The following is a 15,915-nucleotide window of genomic DNA, read 5'->3' as shown; positions in this document are numbered from 1 at the left end:
ATTGCTCGGAAAAATTTGGGGAATGCGCCAATAAGCCCTACAAAATGTCAAAGTCCAAAATAACTCGGCAAATATTTGGTTAGTAGCAAGACAAATATATACAAAGAAATAAAGAGAAAATAAAATAGAGAAAAGAAGCTACTAAAGAAAAAGAACAAAGAAAAAAAAAGTTTGGATTAAAGGGGAATTTGGATTTTCGAAAAAAACGGGAGCCAAAACAACACAAGGTTTCATTAAAAACACCAAGGTTTCATTAAAAACACCATCATCATCATTTTTTTGAAAAGAGGGGAAGGAACCTTCCAAAAAGACACCTATTGGCCCAAAATTGCGCCCCATAAGAACAAAGCCCTTGAATGAAACAATAAATAAGCACCCCCCCACACTTGAACGGAAAACCGTCCTCGGTTTGAACAAAGTGGAAAATGGGGTGGGAGGAAGGGCTAAACTCGGCCCGAGGGCCCTAGTCCTCCATGTGAGAACTAGAGCCCTCTCCATATGGACGCCACTCGTAGTCGACGTCGATAGGAGGGCCATGGGGGTCCCAACCACCAGTGTAACCCGGTGGAAAACCACGGTTCCGGTACAACTCTTGTTGGTAGTCCGGAAGAGGGTCAAAGGGAGGGGGCATCTCAAGAGGCTCGGATGTGTACATGGGGTAGTTGGGGTCCCCACGGTAATAACACCCCCCCCCGGTGCCCTGTAATCGTTCCCCTCAAAGGTCGGGTAGTTCACACGGGGGGCCCCTTGAGATGAAGGCCCGGACCAATAGGGCCAAACCGGTTGACGGGGAGTGCCGTCAACATGCGGTTCCTCGTGAGAAGGAACCGGCCCCTGTTGGGGCGGAAAATACGGATAGTTCACCGGTGGGTCAAAGTGCCCTTGGTTTACATGCCAATCATAAATGTTGGCATTGTAAACCGAGTACCCATCGGCGGCCTCCGTCAACCGGTTAACTTGCATAGAAAGGGTTTGGAAAGCACGCTCAAGGTTAAAAGAAGAAGAGGAAGAGGCCATACCTCCCTCGCCAGAGGAGGGGACGCGCAAACCTTGGGATCCTTCCCCATATTGAAAACCTTGTAGTTGAAACCCTTGTTGTTGATGAAATTGTTGTTGTTGAAATTGCTGTTGTTGTTTGAATTGTTGTTGTTGTTGTTGTTGTTGTTGTTGTTGTTGTTGTTGTTGTTGTTGTTGTTGCCGCTCGCGGACAATCATGTTTCGCTCACCTCCAAGAGCGTTGGGAAGGACACCATTGTCCCTAGGAATCTTCCACACATTCCTTGTGTTCCGCTCCAAGGAAGTGCGGCTCGGGAATGGAAGAATGCAATGGTGCTGCCGCTCAACGCACCAATCGTGGAAGTTGTTCACATCGTCGGTCGGTTGGATGAAGACCGACTTCCGCATGTATGAGATGTCCACGAACATATCCTTGTCTTTCCCCACCCTTGTGCAAAAAGGGAAAAGAACCTCACCCCCTAGCTTCGAGGCGATCCTTGTAATCATCTCTCCTAACGCAATCTCTCCCGTCTTGTTCCCATTCTTAATTGCCTCACAACAGAGCACAAACCAGTACCCCATGTTGAGCCGCCCACTCAACTCCTCCTTTATGGCGACCCAAAGAGTGAAGAGCTCTTCATGAGAGAGCTTGCTCAAGTCTTGTTTGCTAAACACCACAAACCCCAAGATGCGGTGTAGGATGCGGAGTACCGGATGGATAATTTGGCTAGCCACCGAGTACCGAGTACTAAACACATCCACGTCGGTAATTGTCCGCCACCAACGGAAAGCGTCGTACTCGGGGAAAAGCTCGGTGGATGGGGGAAGAAGATCGGCGTCGGGGTTAAAGTCTAGGAGTTCATCTAGACGCCGAAGAGAGATGACATGGCGGGCATTGAAGAGTTGGAAGGAGATTTGGAACTCGTTGTTTCCAACGGGTTCCTTCTCAAAGGAAGCTAGGAACTCGTAGGTGGGTTCCTTGAAGGTTGGGTTTTGGTGTTGGATGAACTCACTCATCCAAAGGTTATCAAGAAGGGACCGAAGGTCCTCATCTATCCCCAAGTCACGCATTGAGCGTTGATAGTAGTGTCGGGTGGGGTTTAGTTTGCGTTTGAGGAGTGTTTGATGGATGGGAGCATGGTGTCGGTTCACAAATTTTAAGGTGGGAAGAGAGGATTGTGCTTGGTTTAGATTTTGAGAGGAGGGTTGGGGTTCATCAACTGATATTCTAGGCTCCTTCCTGCTCCTTCTCCTACCACTCATCTTCACCAACTTTACTCAACAACCCAAAAAGATACCGAGAACACCAAGGAGTGATTCCAACACTCAAAAATACCAAATCCTTCCCACAATAACAACAACAATTAAAACCTTTGATCTTGTTATCTGAAAAGGGGTTAGGAGCAACAACTTTCCAAGATACAAATAACACAAGAGAAAACAACTATGACCAACAATATTCAACGCCAAAATTTGCAATACTCAATCACTAAGGAGACAATCACTAAGCAAATTTCAATATCAAGCATCAAAAACTCTCAATCAACATACATTTTCAATCTCACATGCATTAACAATTTTCAATGCTCAAAATCAAGCTAGTGATCACTCACACAATTCTCAATATCCAAGTCAAGTAATTTCTAGGCAAATTGCATGCAAACAACAATATTCACCAACAATACTCACAAATTACCAAGAAATTCACAACAAAATCAACAATTATAAGCAAAACTATCTCAAAACCACACAAAATTCATACAAGCTCAATTTTTGCTTAACAATCCTAAAACATGATATTATCTAATGAATTAAATCCACAAAGTACTCAAGGATTAGGATTATACCACAATTGAAGAGCTTGAAGACCTCCAAGAGCTTTCACGCACCACCACCTCGACCACCAAAGAGCCACCACGAATTTGGTGGAAAATGGATGATTTTAAGAGGGGAAAGTGATGAATTTGTGAGAAAAGGGAGGGAATGTAAGGGATTTGATGAAATTTCAAGGAAATAAGTGAGATTAGAGGGGATTTGGGAGGTTAGGGTTTGAGTTCTTGATGAGAGAGAGTGAGAATCGTGAGGGATGGTGAGAAAGTGATGAACGAAATGGGGAAAATGAGAACTTAAGCCCCGATAAACCCAGATCTGCGCGCCCGCGCAGATGTCGCACACACGTCGCGCAAAACTTTCTGCCAGAATCTGGAATTTTTGCCTTAAATCTGCGCGGGTTCTCCCAGGCCTGCGCGCCCGCACAACCCTCTAATGCGCGCCCGCGCATATGTCGCGCACAAGGCGCGCAAATGTTTCTGCCAGCTTCTGTTTTCTGAGCTTCCCTGTGCGCGGGTTCTCCCAGGCCTGCGCGCCCGAGCACAAGGTCTTCATCGAAGTTTTCTCTTTAAATGCTCCTCATTCACTTCCAAGTCTCCAAACCCCAACTTAGCTCCATATATAACACCAACCGGCCTGCAAAAATAGTATGGCCCACCTCCGTAACAATGTATGGCCCACTCCATCTTGATCGGAGCTTGCCCGGGAAGAGCTTCAACCTCGTGTTGAAGAGGAGCACCTTTTGCCCTTTGACAAAATCTTTCTTGATGATTTGAGCGTCGTGCCACGCTTTTGATCTTGCCTTATACATACTTGCATTCTCATAGGCACTCAACCTCAACTCCTCTAGCTCATGCAACTCTAAAAGCCTTTGCTCCCCCGCACTATGGAGATCCAAGTTGATTTGCTTGATCGCCCAATGAGCACGATGCTCCATCTCTACGGGAAAATGACAATTCTTCCCATATACAAGCTTGTAAGGAGTAGTCCCAATTGGCGTCTTGAAGGCGGTCCTATAAGCCCATAGAGAATCAATGAGTTTAGAGGACCAATCCTTCCTCGTCCTAGCAACCGTCTTTTCCAAGATCACTTTGAGCTCTCTATTGGTGACCTCCGCTTGACCACTTGTTTGGGGGTGGTAAGCAAGCCCTCGCTTGTCAGATACCCCATATTTATCAAGAAGTCGAACGAAGGTGTGGTGCTTGAAATGTGACCCCCCATCACTAATAATTGCTCTTGGAACACCGAATCTTAGGAAGATCACTTTCTTTAAAAGGTTGACCACCACCTTTGAGTCATTTGCTGGAGAAGCTACGGCCTCCGCCCATTTGGACACATAGTCAACGGCAACCAAAATATACTTGTTCCCATTTGAGGAGATAAAAGGTCCCATCCAGTCTATAGCCTGCACATCGAAAACTTCAAGCTCAAGGATGGGGTTTTGCGGCACTTCATCCCTTCTCGAAACATTCCCCAGCCGTTGACATCTATCGCAGGTCTTGACAAACATCCAAGAATCCTTGAATAAAGAAGGCCAAAAGAGCATTGATTGAAGAACTTTTGAGGCGGTCTTTTGAGCACTCATATGCCCACCACAAGGAGAAGAGTGGCACATATGGAGAACACTTTAAACCTCGTCGTTGGGGACGCATCTCCTCAACAACCCATCAACCCCTCTCTTCAACAAAATCGGTTCATCCCAAATATATCTCTTTGCCTCATGCTTGAGCTTTCGACATTGTTGTGAAGTGAAATCCGGAGGTATGGCACCACAAGCCAAGTAATTCACAATATCCGCATACCATGGCGCCGACTTCACCTCAAGAACATATAGTACATCATCCCTTAGAGCATCCTCTATTGGCAAACCATCATCCTTGAACCTTGCACCGCCCAACCTTGAAAGGGAATCCGCCACCACATTCTCGGCTCCCTTCTTGTCTCTCATTTCATAATCAAAGTCTTGGAGAACTAAAACCCATCTCAACAACCTTGGTTTAGCTTCCTTCTTCCCTATCAAATATTTGAGAGCCGAGTGGTCGGTATACACAATTGTCCTGGAACCAATGAGGTAGGTTCTAAACTTCTCAAATGAGTGAATAACCGCTAAGAACTCCTTCTCGGTGGTTGTGTAGTTTCGTTGGGCATCATTGAAAGTTTTGGACAAATAATGTATGACATGAAACTTCCCATCCTTTCGTTGCCCAAGAACCGAACCAATAACCTCGTTGCCCAAGAAGTTTCTCAATGACCTCTACCTTAGCTCTATCAACCTCAATGCCGGCATGGGAAATTTTGTGCCCAAGAACAATCCCACTTTCTACCATAAAATGGCACTTTTCCCAATTCAACACGAGGTTAGCCCTCTCACATCTTTCCAAGCAACGAGATAAATTAGATAGACAATCTTCATAGGTGGCTCCTCCAACGGAAAAGTCATCCATAAAGACCTCTATCTCATCCTCAATCATATCACTAAAAATAGACATCATACAACGTTGGAATGTTATGGGAGCATTACAAAGCCCGAAAGGCATCCTACGATACGCATAAGTACCGTAGGGACATGTTAAAGTCGTCTTCTCTTGATCTTTGGGGTCAATCGGGATTTGGAAAAATCCCGAATACCCATCAAGGAAACAATAGAAGGAAGGCTTTGTAAGCCTCTCCAACATTTGATCAATGAACGGTAATGGAAAATGATCTTTGCATGTAATTATGTTAAGTTGGCGATAGTCAATGCACATGCGCCAACCGGTTACAAGCCTAGTGGGAACTAGTTGATCATGATCATTTTTCACTACCGTCATTCCCCCTTTCTTAGGCACAACTTGCACGGGATATACCCAATCACTATGAGCAATTGGGTATATAATTCCCGCATCAAGAAGCTTAGCCACTTCCTTCCGCACAACCTCTTGCATGGAAGGGTTAAGCTTCCTTTGCCTTTGCCTAACGGGTTTGGCATCTCCGTCTAGATCAATTTTGTGCATGCATAAAGAAGGACTTATACCTTTAATGTCATCAATGGTATAACCTAAAGCTTTCTTGTGTTTTTTCAAAACATTGATCAAGAGGGAGGTTTGCTCCTCCGTTAGGTTGGAATTAACAATTACGGGGAAAGACTCATTAGAACCAAGAAATACATACCTCAAGCCCAAAGGTAGAGGTTTCAAGTCTTCCTTTGGTGCTCCCTTACCATTGGTGCTCTTCTCTCTTTCCTCAACTTGAAAGAGATCATGGGTGCGAAAAGCCTCTTCCTCCATGCTCTCATCCATGCACTCGCTCTTGCTCTCCTCTAGAAAATCCTCATAGAATTGAATGTCGTCCTTGTGAGCACCTAGCTTGGAATCATTCAACAATACGCTTTCTAGGGGATCGTTAGTAGCATGCAAATGCGAACAAGAAAATTCACTAAGCATGGTATCTAGAACATCTATTCTAAAGCATTCATCACTTGAGAAGGGTTGTTGCATGACATTATTCAAATCAAACTCAATTGAATCATTGTCAATTTTCAAAGATATTTTACCCTCCTTCACATCAATGATGGCCCTAGAAGTAGCTAGAAACGGCCTACCCAAGATAATAGGAATCCTCTCATCCTCATCCATCTCTAGCACATAAAAATCCACGGGGAATGTGAACTTTCCTACCCTAAGGGGAATGTCCTCAACCTTACCCATGGGAAACTTAATGGACCGATCCGCTAGTTGGAGAGTAATGTTAGTGGGGGAAAGGGTTCCTACACTAAGATTTTGGTAGACGGAGTAGGGCATGAGACTCACACTTGCTCCTAAATCACACAAAGCTTTGTCAAATTCAATGCCATTAATAGAACAAGGGATGGAAAAGCTACCCGGATCCTTCAACTTGGCGGGAAGTTTGTTGGAAAGGATTGCACTACAATTGGCGGTCAAGCTCAACGTTTCACACTCCCTTCTCCCACTCAATAGATCTTTCAAAAACTTAGAGTAATGGGGCATTTGTTTCATGGCATCAACAAAAGGAAGAGAAACATGCAAATTCTTAATCACATCCAAAAACTTCCCAAATTGAGCGTCAAGCTTAGCTCTCACAAATCTTTGGGGAAAAGGTAATCTCTCCTCTCTAGGTTGGAGATTTAGGGGCAAGGGGTGGTTTCTTTCTCCTTTTGCACCTCAACATCCTTCTCCTCCTCAACATTAGAAGGCTCTTTGGTTCTCTTATCCCCTCTCTCTAACTCTACTTCATTTTGGGGTTCCTCCTCAACTAAGGGGTCACTCCCTAATACCTTCCCACTCCTTATTGTCACGGCATACAAAGGTTTTGGGTTGACTCCTTGACTAGGGATAGTAGAAGAGGAAGAAGAAGAGGAATTAGAAGCAAGTTGAGCAATTTGGGTTTCAAGCATTTTCTTATGAGCATTGGCTCGCTTTTTATCCTCCTCATTTCTCTTCTTTTCCTCCTCATGCATTTTCATAATGGCATCTAGCTTAGCCATCACGGGATCATTTGGAGGGGCCTCAATTTGAAGAGGTTGTTGAGGTGCAGGAAGTTGGGATTGATGGAAACCCGGAGGCCTATTGGTTTGGGCATAGTTAGAAACATTTTGGCCCCTATTGCCTCCGGTGCCTTGGTTGGGAACATTGCTTTGTTGATTGTTTCCCATGTTACCTTGATCACCAAAATTTTGATTTTGATGGTCATTGTATCGAGAGTTGGGTTGTTGGTCTTGATAACCATACCCCCTTTGGTTAGAGTAGCCTCTTCCATTGAAATTGGAAGGGCCTCCCCCACCATGGTATTGGTTACCATAGCCACCACCACTTTGGTTCCAACCACGGTTTCCACCTTGATTCCAATTCCCCATTTGATTGGAGTTTGGCCTCAAGTTCCCTACATTTTCCATCCTAAGGGCAAAATTCATAGCATTGACATCTTCCACATTATCATCATGTTCATAGGGAGGGGGTTGAACTTCACAAGCATACACACAATGGGAGGTATCATGATCATAGGTTTCACAATTTGAGCAAAATATGCATCCTTGAGGCATTTTATTATAAGAAGAGGGGGAAGAAGTGGTCATACCATTGCCTCCCTTGGTTGAAGGGGAGGTATTACCATGAGGGTTGGACCTTTCTTTCATCATTTCGTCCATTTGCTTGGCCATCTTGGAGATTTGGGTAGAAAGGTTGTTGATTGCGTTGGCTTGCTCCAATGCATATACACCCTTGCTAGAAGTAGCCTCCCTTTCTCCTTCATACCAATCATCATAATGCTTTGCGGCCTCCTCTATAATGCATTCCACTTCATCCTCTTCTTTGTTCATGATTGGACCGCCGGCCGCGGCATCTAGGCTTGTTCTCCCTTGAGGTGTGAGACCTCCATAGAAAGTGTGGATGAGTTGATACTTGGGTATCCCATGATGTGGGCATTGACGTTGAAGCTCTTTGTACCGGACCCATGCCGCACTTAGAGTCTCACCACTCTTTTGGCGAAAACCTTGAATTAAGGACCGAGCCTCGGTGGTCTTCCTATGGTTATAAAATCTCCTCAAGAAAGCCGTAGTTACTTGGTCCCAAGTTGTGAGAGAGTTAGGGGGCACCTCCTTCTCTAACCATTTTAGACCTCTCCCAATTAAAGAAAATGGAAACATCTTGAGGCGGATATACTCTTGAGTCACTCCATTGGCTTTGATCGTGTCACAATACTTCTCAAATTCTTTCAAATGCTCATGAGGGCTCTCAAATTTTCCACCCGAGAATTGTTTCCTCTCTATTAAAGCAATCAAATTGGGCTTGATTTCGAAATTGTTGGCTTGAGTGGTAGGGGTTAGGATCCCACTTTGGGCTCTAAAGGCTTTGAGAGCCCCAAGACGACTCAAAGGTGTATTCTCTCCCATTTTAGAACCTTCTTCACTTTCGGACTTAAAGATTGAAAAGGGGTTGATTCCGGGACTTGATTGTGAATTAGGACTATCTAAATCTTCACTTGAGGGTGAAGATGGTGGAGTATCTTCCAATTCTCTTACTCCTTCTTTCGTTGGGGTGTGAGAATTTCTACTCCTCGCTCTCGCTTCTCTTCGAAGTAAGGACAAAGATCTCTCTAGCTCCAGATCGATGGGAATCAAAGACCTTGAGCGGGTTCGTCCTCTGTTCATACAACAAAGCTAAGGAGAACGTAAACACTGACAAGTAACAAGTAGTAGAAAATACTAACAAACAAGGAATGAGATAGTCTCAAATAAAGTAATGAAAAAGTAATGGAAGCCGTTTCCCCGGCAACGGCGCCAATTTGACAAGGGAATAAACGCGTCGTCAATTGTCTATCCCTAGATCAAATACAGTTTATACAACCTAAACAAACCTAATACGAGTATAAGGCAAGCATAGGGGTCGAAACACAAGGAGACATGCATAAACACCGCATTCACTACTTAAGACTTAAGCTATCTCGGGACAAGAAGTGTGAATAACTAAGAGATTAAACTAAAGAATAGGAATGATTAAAGATAAATATAACTAAGAACCAAGGGAAGTGGGTAGATGTAGATGCCATATGATCAAGCAATAACACGGAAGCAAGCAATGGTAAACTAAACATGCAAGAATATCGAAATAAAGCTCGATCTAACCGCCTTCCGGGGTTAATCGATTTCTCCTAACATAGCCTCTATGTTTCCACACTAGAACCATATATTAGAAGGTGCAATCAATGAACTATCGATAACAATGAACCTTAACTAAGTCAACTTCCGTTTCTTGTTAGCAAAGATTCACCTTTAATCAACCAACAATGTGCACTTGCAAGAAGATTAAAGAATATCAAACATGCAAAGACTTTAATCACCATTAACATAACCCCAACATCATAAGCATGAATCAATTAACAACTACACCATCCCCACACCCTTGGCTAGGTGACTACTCACAAATCATATTGAATACAATATCAATCATCAAATCAATAAGCATCAACATGATCAATGAGTAAAGAAGGAAAATCAAAATAAGCAAACAAAACTAAATACAGAAGTAAAGAAAGAGAGTAAGAGATTGCTCATTAATTGAAGATGAAGATTTACAAAGATTCAATCAAGCTCCTTCTTCAATATCCAAGTTCATCAATGAAAATCCACACTTTCTCTCTCTACTAATGAAGTTTCTCTCTCTAGATTAGGGTTTAATTGTTTCAAAGATAAGGCTAGCTGATCCACTAATCTACCCTACGACCTATATATATAGGTCCCTTAAAAGATACAAAAATACGAAATAAAAAAAACTGAAACTCAACGGTGCGCGCCCGCGCATATACACTGCGCGCCCGCGCAGATGTTGTGCGTGCGCCCTCGCAGATCTTGTGCGCCCGCAGATCTGTGGGTACGGGGAATTAGACCCATGGATGCGCGCCTTCTCCCAGCATTCTGCGCGCTCGCGCTTGAAGAGTGTGCGCCCGCACACAAAGCGCGCACAGGGCGCACACAACTCCCTGTTTTGGCTCTGCTTCTGCTGCTGTCTTGTGCGGGTTCTCCCAGGGCTGCGTGCCCGCACATATCAAAGGCGCGTGCCTGCACACAAAGCGCGCACAAGGCGCACAAAACCTTCTGTTTGTGTTCTGTTCTTGAAGCATTCCTGCGCGGGTTCTCATAGTGTTGCGCGCCCGCACACAGGGGATTTTGGGGTTGAATTGCTCTTCTTCCAATGCCTTGTTTCCTACAAAACAAAAACAAAGAAAACAAGGAGAAAGGCAAACAACGAAAAGAAGAACAAAAAGGAGAGAAAAAGGGGGCAAACAAGCTACAAATGGGAGGGAAAACCCGTAAAAAGAGCACTAAATTATGGCATAAATGCCACTCATCACCTCTTCATCCAAGCAAAAATCTCTTCGTCATTGTTCTTTGCTAATAATTGAACTTGCTTGATCTGAGCAATGTCGAGGTAGAGAGTGTTGGCTTCCCCCACCGAAGTACAAGAAGGGAGGTATTGAGCAAAACCAAGCTTGGTAGCTAATCTAGTCACCATGCTATCACATTGAATGTCCCGTGACTTCTTACCATGCATGTCCATGCAATTCTTCAAGAAGATGTGCCTAAATTTAACCCTTCCTCGCAACTCCACTCTAGTTGCAATCCAAAGAACAACCAACTCGGCCTTTGACATCTTTCCCAAGTCTTGCTTTGGGAAGACCGAGTATCCTATGAGTCGATGAAGCACTCGAAGGCACGATTGAAAAATATTACTCACTAGAGAGTAGCAAGCGGTGAACTCATCTAATCTCGGGATATCATGCCACCATGAATTTTGGGCAAACCCATCAAAGTACTTATGCTCGGGAAAAAGGATATCTGCTCCCGGATTGAAATCAAGGGTCGCATTGAATTCGGCCAAAGACATGGTCCTCACAACATTTAAGAGTTGCAAGGAAATTTGGAAGTCCTTGTCACCAACCGGAGTGGAAGTTAATGAAGCTAGAAACTCCCTAGTAGGCTCAAGGTAGGTTCGGTAGCATGTGTTGACAAAGCTACCTAACTAAAGGTTGTCAAACAAGACCCATAAGTCCTCATCGATCTGTAATTTAATCATACTCTCTCGATGATAATACCGTGAGGGCTTTATGGTTCGTTTTTTAAAGTCGGCAAAAAGAGGTTTGTGGCTTGGATTAGCAAATCGTGTTTTAGGCAATGGTAGAGGATCATTGTTCAATTGTTTTTGAGATGAGGGTGAATTTGTGGGTAAAGATTCTTCAATTGTTATTTAAGTTTTTCTCTTTTTGGAGGTAAGGGCTTTCATGATTTTCGACATGTTTGCTTCACAATGATCATAACCAAAATTCAATCACAAACTCCACCGTCCACCGCAGTCACAATTCGACCACAACACTACCACACCACTTAGTTCAAGCAAACTACTACTCAATCACCAAATTACTACCACAATTCCAAATTTCAATCTTCCACAAAGAGCCACAAAATTTCACAATCAAGCTATACAATCAACAACAACACAATGTGAGGAAATTTCAAACAACAAACAACAAATATAAGCATCCAAATTACCCAAACAATCATCATAATCAACAAAATCAATACTACTACTATTCACAAGTATGAATAATCAAATTCTTACTACAAATTGATGTAATAATGCAAACTAAAGGTAGAGAAGATGATTATACCATACAAGAAGCAAATTTGATCAACTGTTGAGCTCCAAAATCCGCTAAAACGAAAATCCCCAATTTGCTCTTCAATGGATTAAAGAGAACGGAGAAGATAAAGTGGGGAAAGTAGTATGAAATTTGGTTAATTTGATGAAATTTGAGTAGGAATTTTTTGATTTTGTGAGGAATTATGAGGATTAAAGTGAAGGATTTGATGTTTGAGGGTTATGGTTTCGTGAGAGGAGAAGAGATGGGTACGGAAGAAGGTGAGGATAAGAGGGAAATGAGGGAAATTAAGGAGAAAAGAAGAAATACTCGGCTGGGCTACTGCGCCGCCGCGCAGCATGGGTGTGAGCCCACGTATTAGGGATGTGCGCCTGCGCTGCGCGGCTGCGCGATCGCGCCCTGCTGTTTCTCTTCTTCGCTTGCTTATTCTCTTGGTGTGTTCAACTATGGGCTCTATGCATCTTTATCATCCCAGTATTATTAATCCCACTAATCACATTAGTTTTAAAATGCCTTTGCCGTGGGTTCAACATCCCAATTGTATGAGAGCACCATAATGAACCCACCAAGCACAAATTTTCTTCTCATTTAAGCACAAATTTTTTTTTTCAATCTTACCTCTTTGGTTACCTTACCCTTTTAACTCGAAATTCAAGAAAATCGAGCATACTGTCATCATTTATCACGAAACTCCTTCCCATTATGCTCACGCTCGTTTGAGGGATCCGATTTCCCATGAAAACAACCTATTAACCCAAACACAAAACAAGTGAAAGAAAAGCAATTTAATAAAAATAAGAAAGATAAAATCAAAAGAAAAAGGTTAGAAAATCGGGTTGCCTCCCAGGTAGCACTTGCTTAATGTCCTAAGCTCGACCCTTCCTCCAAATCACGAAGGGTCAAAGAAAACCACTTTGTCCAAAGAGGTAGAGGAAACAAACTTATTGCCATTGATTGGCAACTCCATTTCTTTGTTGGATGTATTCTCTGGTGTTGAAAATTTCGAATCAAGTTCGCTTTGCTTTAATTTCATTTTCTTCTTCATAAAAGCTCTGATTTTCTTCTTTGTCTTCTTGCTCCTTATAGTGGACGGCTTCTCACCATCAACACATTTAAAGTCATCTTCATCCTCTCTCGGGTAGAGCTCAAACCATGAAGGTATATCAATCACTTCCTCATCCATAAGATTTGAAGGCTCCATGTTATCTTCACTAACCTTCTTGCTTTCAATACTTAAGGGAACATCATCCCAAGCTTCAAGAACATAGTTAGTTTAAGATACAAACATGCATACATTATCATTGGAACGAGGTGAATTGATACACATAATTCCTTTCACAAAAGACAAAGATTAACGCATTGACTTAAGCTCAAAACTTGCCTTATTGTTACCAACACGCAAATTAATAAGGCCACCTTTCACATAAATCAAAGCACCCGAAGTTGCTAAGAATGGTCTCCCTAAGATGATAGGTATATTGTCATCTTTCACTATTTCAAGCACAATGAAGTCAACGGGAATTATAAACTCTCCTATCTTTAGGGGGACATCCTCAACTCTTCATGGGATTCCCACCTATCAAATCATAGAACATTCGGCCAATTGTAAGGTCATTTTGGTGGGAAGAAGCTTACCTAGCTTAAGATTCTTAAAAACTAAATACGGCATTATGCTAACACTAGCACCAAGATCACAGAGAGCATTTTGAAACATTTTTCCATTAATCTTGCAAGGGATTGAAAAATTACCCGTATCTTTCATCTTTTCGGGTAAGTCATTGTGAATCAAAGCACTACAACACTCCCCAACCTTTACCGAGTCAACCTCATTACACTCTCTCTTGCCACTTAAAATTTCCTTAAGGAACTTATAATATCTTGGCATTTGCGTCATAGCTTCTGTAAAAAGGATTGAAAGATGAACTTCCTTAATCATATCAAGAAATCTTCCAAATTGCTTATCAATCTTGTTTCTCAAAAACTTTTGGGGATATTAAAGTTTGGGTTTGATCACATCTTCATGCAATTTCTCTGTAATTTTCTCTTCCTCTTTGGCTTCTTGGCTCACCTTCCTTGACACATCAAGCTCTTTCTTCTCATATGAATCACTCACCTTCTCGCCCTCCTTACTATTCCTAGAAACACTTTCTTCAAGCACTTTACCACTCCTTGTGGCAATATAATACACCGATTTATTAAGGTCAACTCCTTGAGAGGGTAAAGAAGTAGGGCTAGCATTTACACTCTCCTTTAAGGTGTTTTCTAATTGGGTGATTTGTGTTTCAAGCATTTTGTTGTGTGTCATCATCTCATTGAACTTCTTGTCACTCACCGACATGTAAGTGTTTAAAATCTTTGTTTGGTTCTCAATGATTTCTTCCAAAGTAGTCCTAGAAGATGAAGGTTAAGCATAGGAATTTTCACCATTACCTTAAGTCCTTAGAGCAAATTCGGGTAGGTGTCCCCTTTGATTGTTGTTTTGAAAATTACCCTAATTTTGGTTGCTCCAATTAGCCCCAGTTTTGATTTTGGCCATTGTTTTTGTTATGATTACCATAGCCTTGTTTTGTCTTTGGTTTCCAAACCCTTGACCTTTACTTTGATAATTATATCCTTGATTGTTATAGTTACCTTAGAAATTTTGGTTTCCTTGGTTCCTATAACCACCATTTTGGTCATAATTATCAAAGTTCCCTTGTTGGTGAGAATTTCTATTGCCACAATTCCTTTGTCCATCAAATCTTTGACCAATGTTATTGTTTGAAACAAAGTTCACTTGTTTACACTCATTATTATAAACATCATCACAATTATCAAATGCATGTGGACAATTAGAAGCATCATGGTCATATGATCCACATACATCACAAAACAAGCATCCATTTGGCATATTGGTTGAAGTAGAAGGAGGAGTTGAGTTAGAAGATGTACCTTTCCCCTTATTATGGGAGGGAAGAATTAGTGCTTGTGATGAAGCACTCTAAAGCTTTGCTTTGATCGAGGTTATTTTTTTTCCAAGTTTGAAATTTGTGAGGACGAATTGTTGAGGACATTGAGATGGTTGATTGAATACACCGTAGAACCAATCTTGCTTGTCTACTCTCTATCACCTTCTTACCAATGCATGTGATACCTTACCACATCTTCAATCAAGTTTACCACCTCATCCTCCGTTTTGTTCATGATAGGGCCTCCGGCACCGACATCTAAGCAAGATTTTCCTTGAGGGCTTAGACCTCCATAGAAGATTTCAATGATTTGATAGGTGGGAATCCCATGATGAGGGCACTCTCTTTAGTATTCCTTATACCAATCCCATGCCTCATAAAGACTTTCATTTGGCTTTTACTTGAAGCTTTGAATGAGAGCTCTTGCCTCGGCCGCCTACTTTTGTGGGTAGAACCGAGATAGAAACTCCTTAGTCACTTCATCCCATGTTCTCAAAGAGTTTGGCTTCACCTCTTTGTCTAACCACTCTAGAGCACGTCTAATAAGAGATAAAGGGAAAAGTTTAAGTCAAATAAACTCTTGAGTAACCCCATTCACCTTGATGGTATTGCAATACTTCTAAAACACTTAATATGGTTGAGGGGACTCTCATGCTTGGCTCCACTAAATTGACGCCTCGTTATCAATGTAATCATCATTGGTCTTGTCTCAAAGTCATTTGCCGGTGTCGTAGGAGGAGCAATTCCGCTTTCAAACCTATAGGCTCTCGGAATTCCCAACTCCTTCAATGCTACTCTCGGATTAGCACCCATCCTTTCTCGTTCTTCTTCTTCTTCTTGATGGTTCACCTCTCTTGAGGGACTTGAGCTTAAGGAAGGATTAGCAACCCTTAACCTTGTTATGGTCCTCTCAATTTTCGGATCAAATGACACTAAATTTCGATCTTGTGCTCTACGCATACAAATCTTAAGAGAAAATATTAATAGCACG

General features: G+C 42.4%; 1 non-coding gene and 1 pseudogene across 1 annotated transcript; both read left to right on the top strand.

The window, feature by feature from the left end:
- The first annotated feature begins 8,228 nt into the window (after positions 1-8,228).
- Positions 8,229-8,334, top strand: LOC145569737 (small nucleolar RNA R71). Its single transcript, XR_014096278.1, has one exon. It is a non-coding gene; the product is annotated as a small nucleolar RNA R71 (small nucleolar RNA).
- Positions 8,335-15,247: 6,913 nt separating this feature from the next.
- Positions 15,248-15,345, top strand: LOC145569657 (small nucleolar RNA R71; annotated as a pseudogene).
- The last annotated feature ends 570 nt before the right edge of the window (positions 15,346-15,915 follow it).

Source organism: Chenopodium album, chromosome 11 (assembly GCF_948465745.1).
Source record: "Chenopodium album chromosome 11, dcCheAlbu1.1, whole genome shotgun sequence".
NCBI classification, from domain to species: Eukaryota; Viridiplantae; Streptophyta; class Magnoliopsida; order Caryophyllales; family Amaranthaceae; genus Chenopodium; species Chenopodium album.
Note: the sequence above shows the minus strand (reverse complement) of the source record. Positions and strands in the feature narration are given on the sequence as shown.